Source organism: Ambystoma mexicanum, chromosome 2q, assembly GCF_040938575.1.
Source record: "Ambystoma mexicanum isolate Mex_15411 chromosome 2q, UKY_AmexF1_1, whole genome shotgun sequence".
Classification (NCBI taxonomy): Eukaryota; Metazoa; Chordata; class Amphibia; order Caudata; family Ambystomatidae; genus Ambystoma; species Ambystoma mexicanum.
Genome location: NC_090924.1, coordinates 541,055,343 through 541,069,790, shown reverse-complemented (window position 1 = coordinate 541,069,790; position 14,448 = coordinate 541,055,343).

The following is a 14,448-nucleotide window of genomic DNA, read 5'->3' as shown; positions in this document are numbered from 1 at the left end:
GTAAGACAATTCTCCAATCCCTAGTGGATGGTACATATACATGTAGGGCCTGTTCATATAGGAAACCAGGCCATTGGCCCATCTTCATCTGTCCGTCTTCGCCCGCGTGGGCACTACTGGGCTCATCATCCGGTACGAGGTTGGCCAAACAATCAATTATACCCCAGTGATAACAATGTTATTATATCATGGCTACAATACACCTGGCAGATACATAGATGTGCTCGGGGAAGAGCTGAGGTCACCCTAACTCATTCACAGCACTCGTTTCCAGGCAGATCCGCAACTCCGAAGGTCCTCGACCTTAGGTTTGTGATATAATTTAGACGCCACCCGGCACCTCGTTGCACAAATCATGTGACCCATTTGTGAAGGCGCAATAGCCTTGGCTTCTGATCTTAGTGATCGATTGGGGGTTGTAAAGGTTTTATGATCGGCGGTCTGGGTTTGAATGGTCCTGTGGCATGAAGGGGTCTCAGGAGGAAAGTGCTGGCAAGCTATATTTCTTGTGCAGGTTTCGTTGGGGGCAAGAGGGCCTTGCTATCTGTTCTGTGGGATGGTACTGCCAAGCAGCACATTGCTCCCTTCTCATGACATTGCTGAGCGCATTCCTCCCAGGGAGCGAGTTCCTGTAATTTCTGCAGAACAATGGAAAATGTCATTTGGCCTCATTACGAGTTTGGAGGTAGCCATGCCCATAATAAGGGCATGTCTACCCCCAAACTGGGGTCCGGGTTCCCTGAATTGGGAAATACTGGGCCATTCCGACCTAGGAGGGACGGTATTTCCCCATTCAAGGAACCCGGACCCGGTACATCCCCATTCCCATCTGAGCCTCCATAGTGCTCAATGGGAATGGGGAGCATGATAACAACGGGACTAAGGTCGGGCCCGTTGTTAGCATGCGGTGCCACTCGCGGGACCCGCTAAGGACGTCTGGTAAAACCAGGCGTCCTGAGCGGGTCCCGCGTGCGGACCTCGAAATGAGGCAGTATGGGGTTAACGGCGCCGGCAGCTATACCGGCACCGTTAACCACATACTGCCAGGGTCATAATGAGGCCCATGGACTCTGTGAGACCTGGTCATGGTAGGGGCGGTGTTCGTCCTCATGCCAGGGGTCTGCTGTTATAGCCTGGAATACTGCTTGCTGCGCTTGGACCTAAGTTCCAACATGGCTGCTAATTTGCAAGATGGCATCTACATTTGCATCAGTGTGCTACATGCTCTGGCTCTGCCGTGCGTTTTTCTCTGCATGTACCTCTCTCCCCTCTACTTCCCACATGAGCCAACTAGCATTTATTTCTCATTCGGTATCATTAAGAGGGGTGGGAAGACCCTCTTTCCTTCCCAACTTTCCCCCTTTCATTACTTCTAAAGTAACAAACTCCCCAATAGGTTCTCCAAGGGGCCCATGAGTCCTTCTATATTCTTCAACATTCCTCCTGGATCTTTCTTCCTTTAGTTCAGAGGTTTTTAAACTGTGGAGCGTGCCGCATTCCTGGAGGGGTGCTTTTTTAATGGAGGAAATAGTCAGGGGCGGCTCACAGGGTCAGACTGTAGCATAACATCAATGAAAAAGTGGCACAGAGTTGCAAATAGCAATACATTCCTTTAGTAAAAGACTGTTTGAATAGTACCCAAGGGGGTGTTCTTTGTTAAAATGTAATCAAATTGTGATATTTCAAGAATATTTATTCAGCAACAATGGTCAAAACAACTAGCTGTATAGTAAAGTAACTCATCAAACTGGCCCACATTAGCCAAAAAAGAGGCCCATTTTGACCAAACAAACTGTCCGATACTAGCATTTGGCATTTTTGCTTTTGGTATTGCCCTATTGGCTTGTAGACCAATCTGAGCCTGGCGGATCATCCATACTGGGCAAAGGGGAATTGACCCTGTGGTCCCCTCACCCATTATGGAGGCGCCAAGGAGCCAGCACAGTGCGCCTGTGCTGGCTGAACAGTTCAGTTCCCCAGCTGCACATGCTCAATGAGCCATGCAAGGCTGGGGTCGTTTTGCTTCCCCAGCCTTGCATTGCTCATTGGAAATGCTGGCTGGGAACTGCACGTCTGTATGTGCGAGGGGGAGCTCTTGTGCCTTCTCACACCGACAGACAGAGGAGTCTGGAGTGGGGCGTTTCAGAAGCCACATGCAGGCCAAGCTCTTAATCCCTATTCCGGTTCATGTTGCAGGAGCAGGCGCCCGTTTGGTCCTTTGAGCTGATTTGCACGATTAGTTACTGGGGGGGTCGGATTGTACAACAAAGCCATCTTTAAAATGCCTTTGTTGCACATTCCCCCAACACACCTGCCAAAATCAGCTCTCCTTCTGAAGCACTGTGGGGCCCAGGGGACAGGAATGGTATCTTTTTTTTTTTATTGAACATCTATCTCCAGTAAAAAATATCATGCCTGCCCCTTGTGCACCTCAGCGCCAATTGCAAACTGTTTGGCGTTTTACCCAATTTGTTTTAAAGTATGCTCTAAAATGCAACATTTTAACCCATTATTTTAAAGAAATTCCCGGGGGGGAAAACCCCCCAAACACCTTTTGATTGGTTTAGACTCCCTCACTATGCTCAGTAGCTATGGTATTTCTGGGGGAAATATGTAAGCCTTTCCACTTACAAAATGTACCAGCTGCCACTTGAGGACTGTGCTGGGAGCAGGGTGGGGGAGCCCAGGGACTGTGGTGGGAGCAGAAAGGACGTGAGCCATGGGATAGTGGTGCAAGCAGGGTGGGGAGAGCCCAGGATCTGTGGTGGGTTGGAAGAGGCCAGGGACTGGGTAGGAGTGAGATGAAGGAGCACAGAGACTGCAATGGGAGCATTTGGGGGAGCCCAGGGATTATACTTGGAGTAGGGTGTGGTGACAGCACGTGAAAGTTCATAGCCATTTGGAATTACTGTGCATTTGGCATTTTTGGGGGGGCCCAGCCTGCCCACATGTTGCTCGGGGGGCCCCAGGCCTAAAACGTTTGAAGACCACTGCTCTAGTCTTTTAGCCTATAAGTACAGCAGTCAGCCCGTAATTGGGACCCATCCTCTACACACATCTCACAAGCTTTCCCCTGCCTGGGCATATTCATCTAGGGTACATGTCATGTAGATACAACCCCCATCCCCAGCTAGGTCAAACCAGTGTTTGGTGTAGTTCTCTAGGTCAGGTGGGGGTTTGGTGAGAGTGCCAGGGGGATGTAATGGGTGATAAATTTCTATCAAGCAGGATTGGTTTGAGTCATCAGTTTGGGTACCAATTTCTGTGGCCCAGCAGAGTGTTTTAGGTGTTAACCCAATTGAGACCATCATCATTGCGCTATTAGGCACTGCTTTGGTACAACATCGGAGACCATAAAGCATGTGCAGAAAATGACCAAAACGATGACAGGCACCAGCATCTTCAATATCACCCCCATCAGGATGGTGCCCAGGAAAACATCATCATCATGTCGAACCAATCATCATTTAATTTTGTATTCCAGCTTCTTTCCTCTTGGCATCCCTAGGTTGTGTACAGCCCTTATTATCTGGGAGAGGGAGCCCTTCTCTGCATCTTCAGGAGGTACGAATGTGCAACAGAAATCTCCTACCTTTTTGCACATACCTCCTTCAATCGCCGTCAACAGGTCTAGGATATATCTGTTCTGCATTGTCATTAGTCTCAGGGCGCGCATCTCCACCTTTATGATGTTGAACCCTTGTTCAGTGTCATTTGCCAGCTGGATTAGTTCCCACCTCACTATCAACAAGCACTTGGCATTGGTTGCGGCTTGCACCCCTGGTAGTAGCAACGAGGCAAACACATTTGCTGCTTTGCTGAAGAGCCTGTATTTGTCCAGTATCTCGTCCAGCACGTTCGATGAGTCTTTGGACAGATAGTTAGATTGTCTCTTCCTTCGCAGGTTCTCGCTTTTTTCTTTCCCAGGGAGTACGCAAACTTCTGGTGGTGGCAAGGGGTTCTTGGTTTGCTCTTCAGTTATGTCTCAGGAGGATAGCTCAGCGGCAACGTGCTCGCCTTGGAAGCAAGATGACACGGAGCACCACAGGTTCGATCCCCGGGTCCGCATTTAGAAACCTCTGGTTATTAAGCCCGTTATAAATAACCTATCATCAGCTGCAAGTGCCTGCTCACATGCAAATTGTCCCTGCATCACTGAATCTAGCATGCCGCTATAATAGGCCAATGGCTTGTGGCCCATAGTGCTCTTTTGTGTCAGTACGGCAGTCATAAATTGGCTACTTGAATGTGAAAACAAATAGAACTCCTGAGTGTAATCCAGGGGGGGGGGCAACACAGGGTGGTAGAAATCACTTACTTGAGGTCATTGAAACTCAAAATCCACGCTCTGCAGTAATTGCACAGCCCTAAAAACGTTTGCATATCTTTGACAGTGGCGGGCTGAGGGGAGCCGCTCACAGATGCTACATGGTCTGGTATTATGCGTTTACCATTTGCTGATATTAACTGCTCTACAACACTTCCTGTAAACAATACTGTAGCTTTGCCTTGTCAACCTTGTTCCCCGTGTGTGTCAGGAGCTGTAACAGAATGATTGAGTCTTACCTGCACTGCTGTTCGTTGTCACTGCATACCAACAAGTGGTCCACGTACTGGATAATGGTACTGGACAACTGAATGTTCCCTAGGTCTGCATGGATTATTCTGTTGAATATGCTAGGGCTCTCACAGTACCCCTGAGGTAATCTTGTGTGTTTATAGTGTCTCTCCCCATGCGAAAAAGGCAGTGAGGTACTGAGAGTCTAGGTGTAAGGGTAAAGAAAAGAAGGCATTCTTCAAATCGACTTCAGTGAAATGTGTCACCTGTTTGGGGATACTACATAAAATTGTAGCAAGGTTAGGAACCACCGGAAAATCTTGTGTACTACGTCATTGAGGGGGCCTAAGTCCTGGACCATTCTCTAATTACCCCTGTTCCCTTTTTGATGGGGTAGATAGCAGTGTTGCATGGCGAAGTGGATAGTACTAATATTCCTTGGCTAAGCAAAGCATTTATTGTGTCTCTAATCCCCTCCTCTGCCTCTCTGGAAAGTGGTTATTGATTTACTTGTGGCAGCACAGCTCCTGGTTAGTGTCATGTGCACTGTGGTCACACCATGCAGAAGCCCTACGTGATGGGAGTTAGTGGTCCACAATCTCTCAGTCACCTTTTCCAAATCTTCCAGGACAAACTGTGGTGGGACTGCAAGGGCCATCAGGGGGCACTGAACTTTCCTGTACTGTACAATCATTTCATAGGGTATGCAATTTGCTGCTGTGTTGACCAACGCAGGTGCGCAGGAGAAGGTGCCCAATGATACTTAACATACTTTGCTACGTCCATGCATCCATGCCTATAAGAACCGAGGTATGGACCCTCTGCGGCAAAGCCCTCACTGGACAAGGCCGCGGTGTTGAGCGACACAGATGCGCAGGAGATGCTGCCTGACGATACAGAGCATGCTTCGCTATATCCACGCATCTGTGCCTATAAGAACCGAGGGTTGGACCCTCTGCGGCAAAGCCCTTGCAGGACAAGGCCACAGTGTTGAGCGACACAGGTGTTTGGCAGCAAAGGGAATGCGGCATAGACAGTGAGTGCGGACGACTCACTCTCCTGTCTGCGGCTGCCAGGTAAGAAGTTACGCAGAGAGTTAGCTTGCTTCACTTCATATAACCCCCCTGACCTGGTGCCCCTTCTCACTCTTGCCCATGCGTTGTTTTCCTCCCGAGACCTGTACTTCTGCCCCCCTCTCCCCCCTGCTCATTACGCTGCCTAGCAATTCCAGTTCGCGTGCACTCACTTGTACCCTACGGCGTGTGTGCTCCCTCGCATCTTAGGCCACATGCTTTCCCTTGCAATCCTAGATTGCTTGCGCTCCCTCACATCCTAGGCCATGTGCATTCCCTCACAATCCTTGATTGTGTGAGCTCACTCGCGACCTGGGCCAATTGCGTTCCCTTGAAATTGTAGATTGCGTCCGCTCATTCGCATCTTAGGCAGTTTGCGCTCCCTCGCAATCCTTGATTGTGTGCACTCCCTTGCATCCTAGGCCGTGTGCGTTCCCTCACAATCCTAGATTTCGTGCCCTCACTCGCATTTTAGGCTGCATGTGCTCCCTCGCAACTCTAGGCCAGTCTTCTCCACTCGGCCGCGTGCCCTCTGCATCCCCTGCGGGCCGGCTCATTCCCCCTTTCCTAGCCCCCTCCCACTGACCTATTATGTACTGTTCTGTGAATGTGTTCTTCATGGTTTTTGGCTATACTGCATTGCCTGCATCCCTGCTATGTTCATTCTTTTCCTCTAGGTTCCCTGGCCGATTGTTCTGTTTTTGGCATTTTTGTTTCTCCTTGGTTGTTCCCTTACATTGTATTGCTGTTTCCTTACATTGTATTGCCTGGATCCCTGCTGTTTCCATTCTTTACTTTTAGGTTCCATCGGCAACTGACTTTGTCTATATATTGCATCTGAGATTCAGTCATTGTTCTGTCCGATGTGTGCCCCTCCTCCTTCTGGGTCCCTCCCACGCTAGTGTTCCCCCCTCCTGCCTGCCCCTAGCTCACCCCCCCCTCCACTCTCCCTTTCCCCCCCACTATGCCCTCCACACCTTCTATGGTGCTCTCTGTCTTGCCTATCTTCTCTAACTGCTTTTTTATTGACTATCCTATCCTTGTAACTAAGAGGTTCAAAAGGAATATCCTGGTCTCCAACCCAGGCCTCCCTATTGTTGATACCTGCTTCCTCCAGACAGACCCTTACCAACATACTCTTTGTCGTTCCCTGTCCAGGCCTATGGACTCCCCACATCATTCCTATGAAGCACTACTCCTACTTTGAATGCTTGGGCTGCAGGCTCTCTCTTTCTCCTGGCTTTTCTCTCACTGTGGCCACTATCTACCCACCGCCTGACCAAGAAGCCTTCTTCCTCTGTGTGTGGGCAGATCTTTCCTCCTCCCTTCTCACCTCTACCTCTCAACCTGTCCTCCTCTGAGACCTTAACATCCACTTGGATGCTTCTTGTCCTTCTGCAGGACTCTTTTGCAACCTCTGCAACTCTCTCTCTCTATATATATTCTTCCTGACTCACTCTGCAAGACACACCCTGGATGTTCTGATCTCCTCAGACCTCCCCCTCTCCAACCCTCTCACCAATCCTCTCTCCTGGAGTGATCATTTTCTCCATTCCTCCCATCTCTCTCTCTGTACTCCTCAGGCCAAGCCGATTCCAGCACTGCCACCTACCTTCGCGGTCATCCAACCCATGAAGCGTGTGTCAGTGGAGGCGTTCGATGCTACTTTCCCTCCTCCTTCTGCACCTTGGCTGACTCACACCCTGACACAGCCCTATCCAACCTTCATCTATCTATCTGTGACACTCTTGATGTACTTACCCCTGTCATGAGGATCCAGTTGAAGCAAAAAATCCAAGTGCAACTCTTGGTACGACTCTGACCTCACCCCTCTAAACGCAAGTGCTGGTAGGCAGAGAGGAAATGGAGGGCAACAGGTGCACCCTCTGACAAACTGGCCTGCTGCCTGCTCCGAATGCAATACAGACGCTGTGTCCTCGCCAAGAAGAGAGCTCACATCCAAACCTGCATCTCTGTGGCATCTAACAACAGTTATTGTTCCCATGTGTGATAATGTGGAAGATGACGTGGTTGGTCGAGACCACGTGGGTGAATAGAATAAATGGGAGTGGAGCGGAATGTCACTGACCATCACCGTGCAGCAGCGATCTGCTGTTGTGGGGTTGTTTGCCATGGGCTGCCTTGACCACCGAGATCATGTGGGATTTCTCTCATCTCGCCTTGTGGTAGTGGCTTGTTCGGTCTGGGGAATGTTGTCTGCCTGATTGGTCGTCGTTGTTGCTGCTGCTGTCAGCATCATCTCCTTCGACTACCCAGGCTTGCCCCCTTGCCCTCTCAGACCGTATTCACTGGTGTGTGTTTCCTTTCTGGCCTGTGGCGCTGTGCGGTCCGGCCTGCTGAGGCTGTCCCTCACTGCCCCTCGCACTCGCAACAAAGGACTAAAATGGAGCCCACCCGCTGCTGCCCTACACCTGTTACGGCACAACAATGCCTGGGCCATTCTCACGCCCCAGGCACCCTCGGGCCTGCGGACTCACTGCGGAGTCGCACCCACCCCCCACACATTGCCTGGGTGCCAGACAAGTACACCAGAGCCCAACAGTGAGTAAAGATAAGGCGCGCTCCCATTAGAGCTTATCCCCCACACATAGTGCTAATTGCATGCCGGCAAGCACTCCCACGAAACACAAGCCACCAAAGAGAAGCACCAAAAGGCCCTACTGGCCTCCCTGGCCCTCACCATTAGCCTGCAAGCAAGCAACCAACTACAGATAGCACTGAACTCCATTATTGGCCTCCCTGGCCCTCACCATTAGCCTGCAAGCAAGCAACCAACTACAGATAGCACTGAACTCCATTATTGGCCTCCCAAGCCCATGACACAGGCTTGCAGGCAAGACATTCACCCTGCAGGTCCACGAAAGACAGTGCACTGCCAATCACGAGTGCAGGACATCTCAACACTCCCAAATACGGCCCTAACTGTGAGGGAGACAGGCCCTAACAAGGGCACTTGTTTCCCTGGGCGCCCAGCACCCTGACACCTGCACAAAGCCACACAATGGCTGAAGACCCAGCAACGACGCTGGCCAGGAGACAGAACCAGAACCCAGACACCAGCACGTGGTTAGATACCACGCAGGGCACGTTCATGAAGCCAATTGGGCCATTTGGCGCCCGGGCAGCACTCCACTGGGAGCTATGGGTCCAGCAATTTGAACTAAGCCTAAAGTCACGCAGGATCACTGTTGAGGAAGAAAAAAGGACATTCCTCATGCTCAAACTCGGTACCATGACACTGAGGCTCTTCAACGCGCTGCCAAACCGAGGCACGGAGGACGACTCTGAGACTGCGAAAGCTGTCCTAACAAGAACATTCATGCCCCAACTAAGCCCGTACTTTGAACGCTTCAAAATGAGCCAGGCAAGACAAGAAAGCATCCACGACTTCCATGGTCTGCTACGAGAAATGGCCATCAGATGCGACTTCCCTGATGACGAATTTGCAGTCAGACAGCAGGTCATACATGGCCTCTCCTCTGAGAAGCTCCGTAGAACCATTTTATCAGATATAAACCTCTCGCTAGACACCATTCTCACTATAAGACGACAATGAGAGAGGACGGATGAGCACGTGGCAGAAATAGAGCAGATGATCAGTCGCCTGCCACTCGGCACGGAAACACCACATAATAACATGACCACTATCAATGCACTGCGGCAGAACTGGCCCCAACAAGGGCAAGCAGTGAACAAGCCCAGACACTGTCTATGGTGTGGCAGCCAACAACACAAATGGCACCACATTCTATAAGTGCGTGACAGTCAACCACTATGCTTCAGTATGCCTGAACTTCCGAAGAACCAAAGAACATTCGCCTCAAAGGAAATCCCAGGAATGGAGAGGTGATCCAAGATCCAGGAATACGCAACTCTTCCGCCCACGGCAACCCTACCACCGCCCACTGAGACAGTCCAACCAGACCCGCGACACGCACAGGGGGCAAGCCTGGGCAGTCGAAGGAGACGATGCTGACAGCAGCAGCAACAACGACGACCAATCGGGCAGACAACATTCCCCAGACCGAACAAGCCACTACCACAAGGCGAGATGAGAGAAATCCCACATGATCTCGGTGGTCAAGGCAGCCCATGGCAAACAACCCCACAACAGCAGATCGCTGCTGCGCGGTGATGGTCAGTGACATTCCGGGGGAAGATGATGACTGATACTGGCACCACAGTGAATGTCATGCCAACCACCAAGTTCGACAAGGTGAATCCCAGACCAACCCAGTGGCGAAAACCTGTACAACTATTCGCATATGGTTGCAAAAAGTCCCCACCAATGCGACAGAAGTCCATCGCTTATTAGGCATGGCAATGTACTGCGGGTGATTCATCCCCGACCTGGCCACCATTGCCACTCCACTGCGAGAACTCACAAAAGCAAAGTCGACATGAGAGTGGGGTGAGGCCCAAGAGGCCCAAGAGATGGTGTTTCAGAAGATCAAAGACTCTCTATCCAGTGACGCCACCATGGCCTTCTTTGACACGTCATGGAAAACAGAACTACTAGTCGATGCCAGCCCTGTTGGCCTTGGCGCAGTTCTCACACAGACTGACCGGGAAGGAACCGTAGTTCCCATCGCCTTCACCAGTACAGCCCTCACTCTCACAGAGACAAATTACGCTCACATGGAGAAGGAGGCCCTCGTCATCATATGGGGCTGCAGGCACTTTCCGGTATACATCCTGGGCCACCCTGTGAAAGTACTGACAGACCACAAACCCCTAGTCCTGATCTTCAAGGGGTCAGCACTGCACCTCCCAGCTAGGATTGAACATTGGATGCTCCAGCTACAGCAATTCGATCTCGAGATAATGTACAGAGCAGGGGCCGACAGCCCAGCAGATTTTCTGTTGCGACACCACCGACCTGCCACTTCAATGAAATGTGAAGCAGCCAAAGAAATAGAAGAGCATGTGTGCCAGATCATTGCCTGTGCCAAACCCAAAGCAATGAGGCTGTAGGAAATAGCGACGGAAACGACAAAAGACCACTGTCTCCAAATGACCAAGGAAGCCATACTAATGGGTGAATGGAAAACATTCCTCACCACTCTCGCCCACCAGACGTCCCAAGCACAGGAAATGATGCAAGCCCTGTTCGGGATCCGACATGAACTATCTGTCTCCCCGAAAGGCTTATTCCACAAGGGACACTGCATTGTAATTCCCTCCACCCTACAAAAGAGAGCACTCCAGCTTGCGTATGAAGGGCACCAGGGGATCGTGAATATACAGGCCTTCCTCAAGTCATGCAGAGAGGTTTATGGCATCCATTAATACAGGGGTCTGCAACCTATGGCTCTTCAGATGTTTTGAACTACAAATCCCATCAGCCGAACCCAGCATAGTGAATTGTGAGGAATCATGGGAGATGTAGTCCAAAATATATCGAGAGCCAAAGGTTGCCGACCACTGCATAATCGCCAAAGACAAAGGGTGACCATAGCTACCAGAACTGTACCGCTTCCTCCGATCGTACGGACAAACCCCACCACTCGGCTACGCAAGTCACCCCTGCAGCCCTGATGTTCGGGGTCCCAAACCAAGCTGGACTCCCCCTCCACCACTCCTGGCACCCACAGCAAGTGGACCTGCAGCAGATAGAACAAAGAAGACGAGAGCACAATGCCAGAGAAGATCACTAGAGAAGGGCAACACCACACCACCTCCAAATAGGGGACACTGCACTAGTGAAAAAAAGGGCACTGCATGGAAAGATGGCCCTCCCCTATGAGTCTCTGCTCTGGACCATCACCCGTCGAGAACATGGGCTGGCAACGGCCACATGAGGATCAGAGATAGTCACCAGGAACGTGTCCCACTTCAGGTGGATACCAAACACCACGTGGGAAGAATCCCAAGAAGATGGAGCCCTTGTGGGAGCCCATTCCACATTGACAGAGCAAACACCACCCGCAGGAAAACAGAGAGAACCCCCAGAGACCCCAGCACAGGAGAGGGCGGAACTCAGAGATATGGGAGCAAGCCCAGCTAAGGTGGCTACCCGATGAAGAGAGGACAGGGGGGCAATACTCGCTCTGCAGATGACTGGTACCCTCCATTCGACTTCAGGGGTACATCGTGAATGGCATCTACCGACAGACATGAGCCAAAGAACACAAGACTGGCACTCTGGTGACTGCAACCAAAGACACTGCAATGTTTGGAAAGTTGTTTGTTTGTCCAAGTTGGGGAGGGATGTGATAACCACGTGATGTGGAAGATGACGTGGTCGGTCGAGTCAACATGGGAGAATAGAATAAATGGGAGTGGAAAAGCCTGCCAAGGCATTCTCCACTCCGACACTGCATCCACTGGTGCGTGTCTCCTTTCATAGCCTGCAGCTCTGCGCAGCCCGGCCTGCTGAGACTGTCCCTCACTGCACCTCATACCATGTTGGGGCATTGGTTGCTGTGGGTAATGCTGTTGTTGGTTAGTTTGAGGAGTTGCTTATACTCCCGGGGGTCTGTGTGGGAGCTGTGTGTAGGCTTGGTGTATCTCATAAGGGATTGATGTCATCCTTGGTGTGGGACTCTGCTGCATATTTTGGGGTGATGGTTGTAGTTATTCACTTTCTTGTATCCAAGTCCTGGCCTGCTTCTACACTCCCTCGGAAAATGTCCCCACTTTCTGCACCTCCAGCATTGCAACAGCCCCATACCCGCTCCTCGTGGACCCATTCCTCCTCCGAACCCCCCTCTAACTCTCCTAAATCTGCCCCTCCCATGCTGTTGACCTCCTTGTTGCCACTCTTGAGTGTAGAACTGCCTCCCCACGGTTCTTGTCATCTGTTTGGCCAAAAACGCTGCTATCCTGACATCTGCGTTCCCTTGTGCACTCCCAGTTGCCTCGGTTTGTGCAGGTGTGGTCACCGCCCCTTCCACAACTACTTTAGCTACTTTTCTTTGCACTGGTTTCACCTCATTTGCCTGTCGTCGTTCTTCTGTCTCTTTCATGCTCCTTTATTCGTTTGCCAATGGTGCACTATTGTACTCTGTATTTCGGCCACCCCTTCGCCTCAATGCACACAATCGTGTCTAGTGCCTTCTGTACTTCCTTTGTTAAGCCTCTTTTGGTCACAAAATAGAAAAGAGGAACTGATCGGTCCCAATGGTCTCCCGTCTCCGCTCTCCACAGCTCCTGAACCTTAATAATATACTGCACAGGGTCTTCCTCCTCGCCCATTACATGTTGCATAATTGACTGAATACCTGGCATGTCAGGGTAGGTGCGCTGAAGTGCACCCCACACCTGCACTCTGATGTTATTGAATGGTGCGCCGTCATGTGCGTCATCAACTAAGCTCACTCCCAGGTATCCTGCTTTGACTGACACGCCTCCCGCCTGCTCCTACTATCGGCACTAATGCACTCTTCATATCACCGATGGGGGGGCACCCCTGCAGTCCATTTTTCAAATGCGTATATCCACTTCCCTGCCCCCGCTGTCAATGGTGGGAGTGCCTTTATCAAATAGTTCTTGTCCTTCTGTGCCCGAGGCACATACTGTGCTCAGCCCATGCCCTTGTCTGTTAGCAGCATCTGTAACCCTGCTCTTTTCTCTACTTTTCTCTTAACAGTTCCCTTTTTCCTTGCCACTGCCATCCAGCCAAACCTTCCTACCCTCTCGTCTCACAAACATGCCGCTCGTGGGGTGGTCTCTGCCACCTGTTGCTCTTCCTCCTCCCCATTGTCTTCGAACTCGTCCACAGTGCTCCACCCATCTTCTCCCAGTCCCCCTGCTCCTCTGTCAGACCTCATATTCACATACTCCATACTGTCTGCTTGCCCATTCTCTTACTTCTCTATGTGCACATCTAAACAAAATGTCCCCCGCTCTCCACTCATCTAAACCATTCCCCTTCATCTCACTCTGTGCTACTCGCATCAGGCTAGTTCTAATCACGCCAATTCTAGTGCTCTTCTAGCTCCCTCTGCCCTGCGCACTCTGAAGGGGGGAACGGTTGCTGGAGTGGGTAAATATGGGGGAGGTGGGACACAGGCACGCATAGATATGTATGTTGGGTTATGTAAAGAGAGCATGGTATCAACAGCAGACATATAAGAGAACAGGTGTAAGTTTCAAAAACCTTTATTTAGAAAATCAGCAGGGTTGGAGTAATTCCTAGCTAATCCTAACTCTAACATGGGAGTAGTCTCCACCATGAAACAAAAGAAAAACAGTCCTCGTCAGTCTAAGTCAAATTATAAAGGCCTATACTAAAGAAACCTAACCTAGCCCTCTTTCTCTAACAACAATTGTGTACAGAGGAAATAAAGAAATAAAGAGCATTGTCAAAATAAGTGTTAGAATGGCTTGTATAGTAGTTCCCTTCCCCACATTTAATAGCACAGGGGTTTAGAGAGTTCAGATGGATCAGTGACACGCAGTTTCATCAAGTTCAGCATACTCTGGTTTACTGAGACCCCTGCACAGTTCAACAGCTCCTATAAGCTCTATTGGTCTCATTTTCCGTGTACAGTTCAGTTCTGAAACAACCATAGGACCCTCGTCCTACACAGGCCTTCCTTTGCCGGACTCAAACCTGTTTCAGTGTTCCCTTTTCTTCCACCACAGCACAAAGTTCACCTTAATTTCACAATATTTCAATATGCACTTTCCGTTCATCAAAAGTTGATTACAGGCTTCCCTCTGCCGGGCTCGAGCCTGCCTTTTCCTTTCACCTTGAGTTTTCTTTCCCCAAGTCTTAATTCTCTTTTTTCAACTTCTTGTTCCTTGGGCTATTACTATCGAAGACTTTCAAAGCTGCAAGGTTTTGACTCA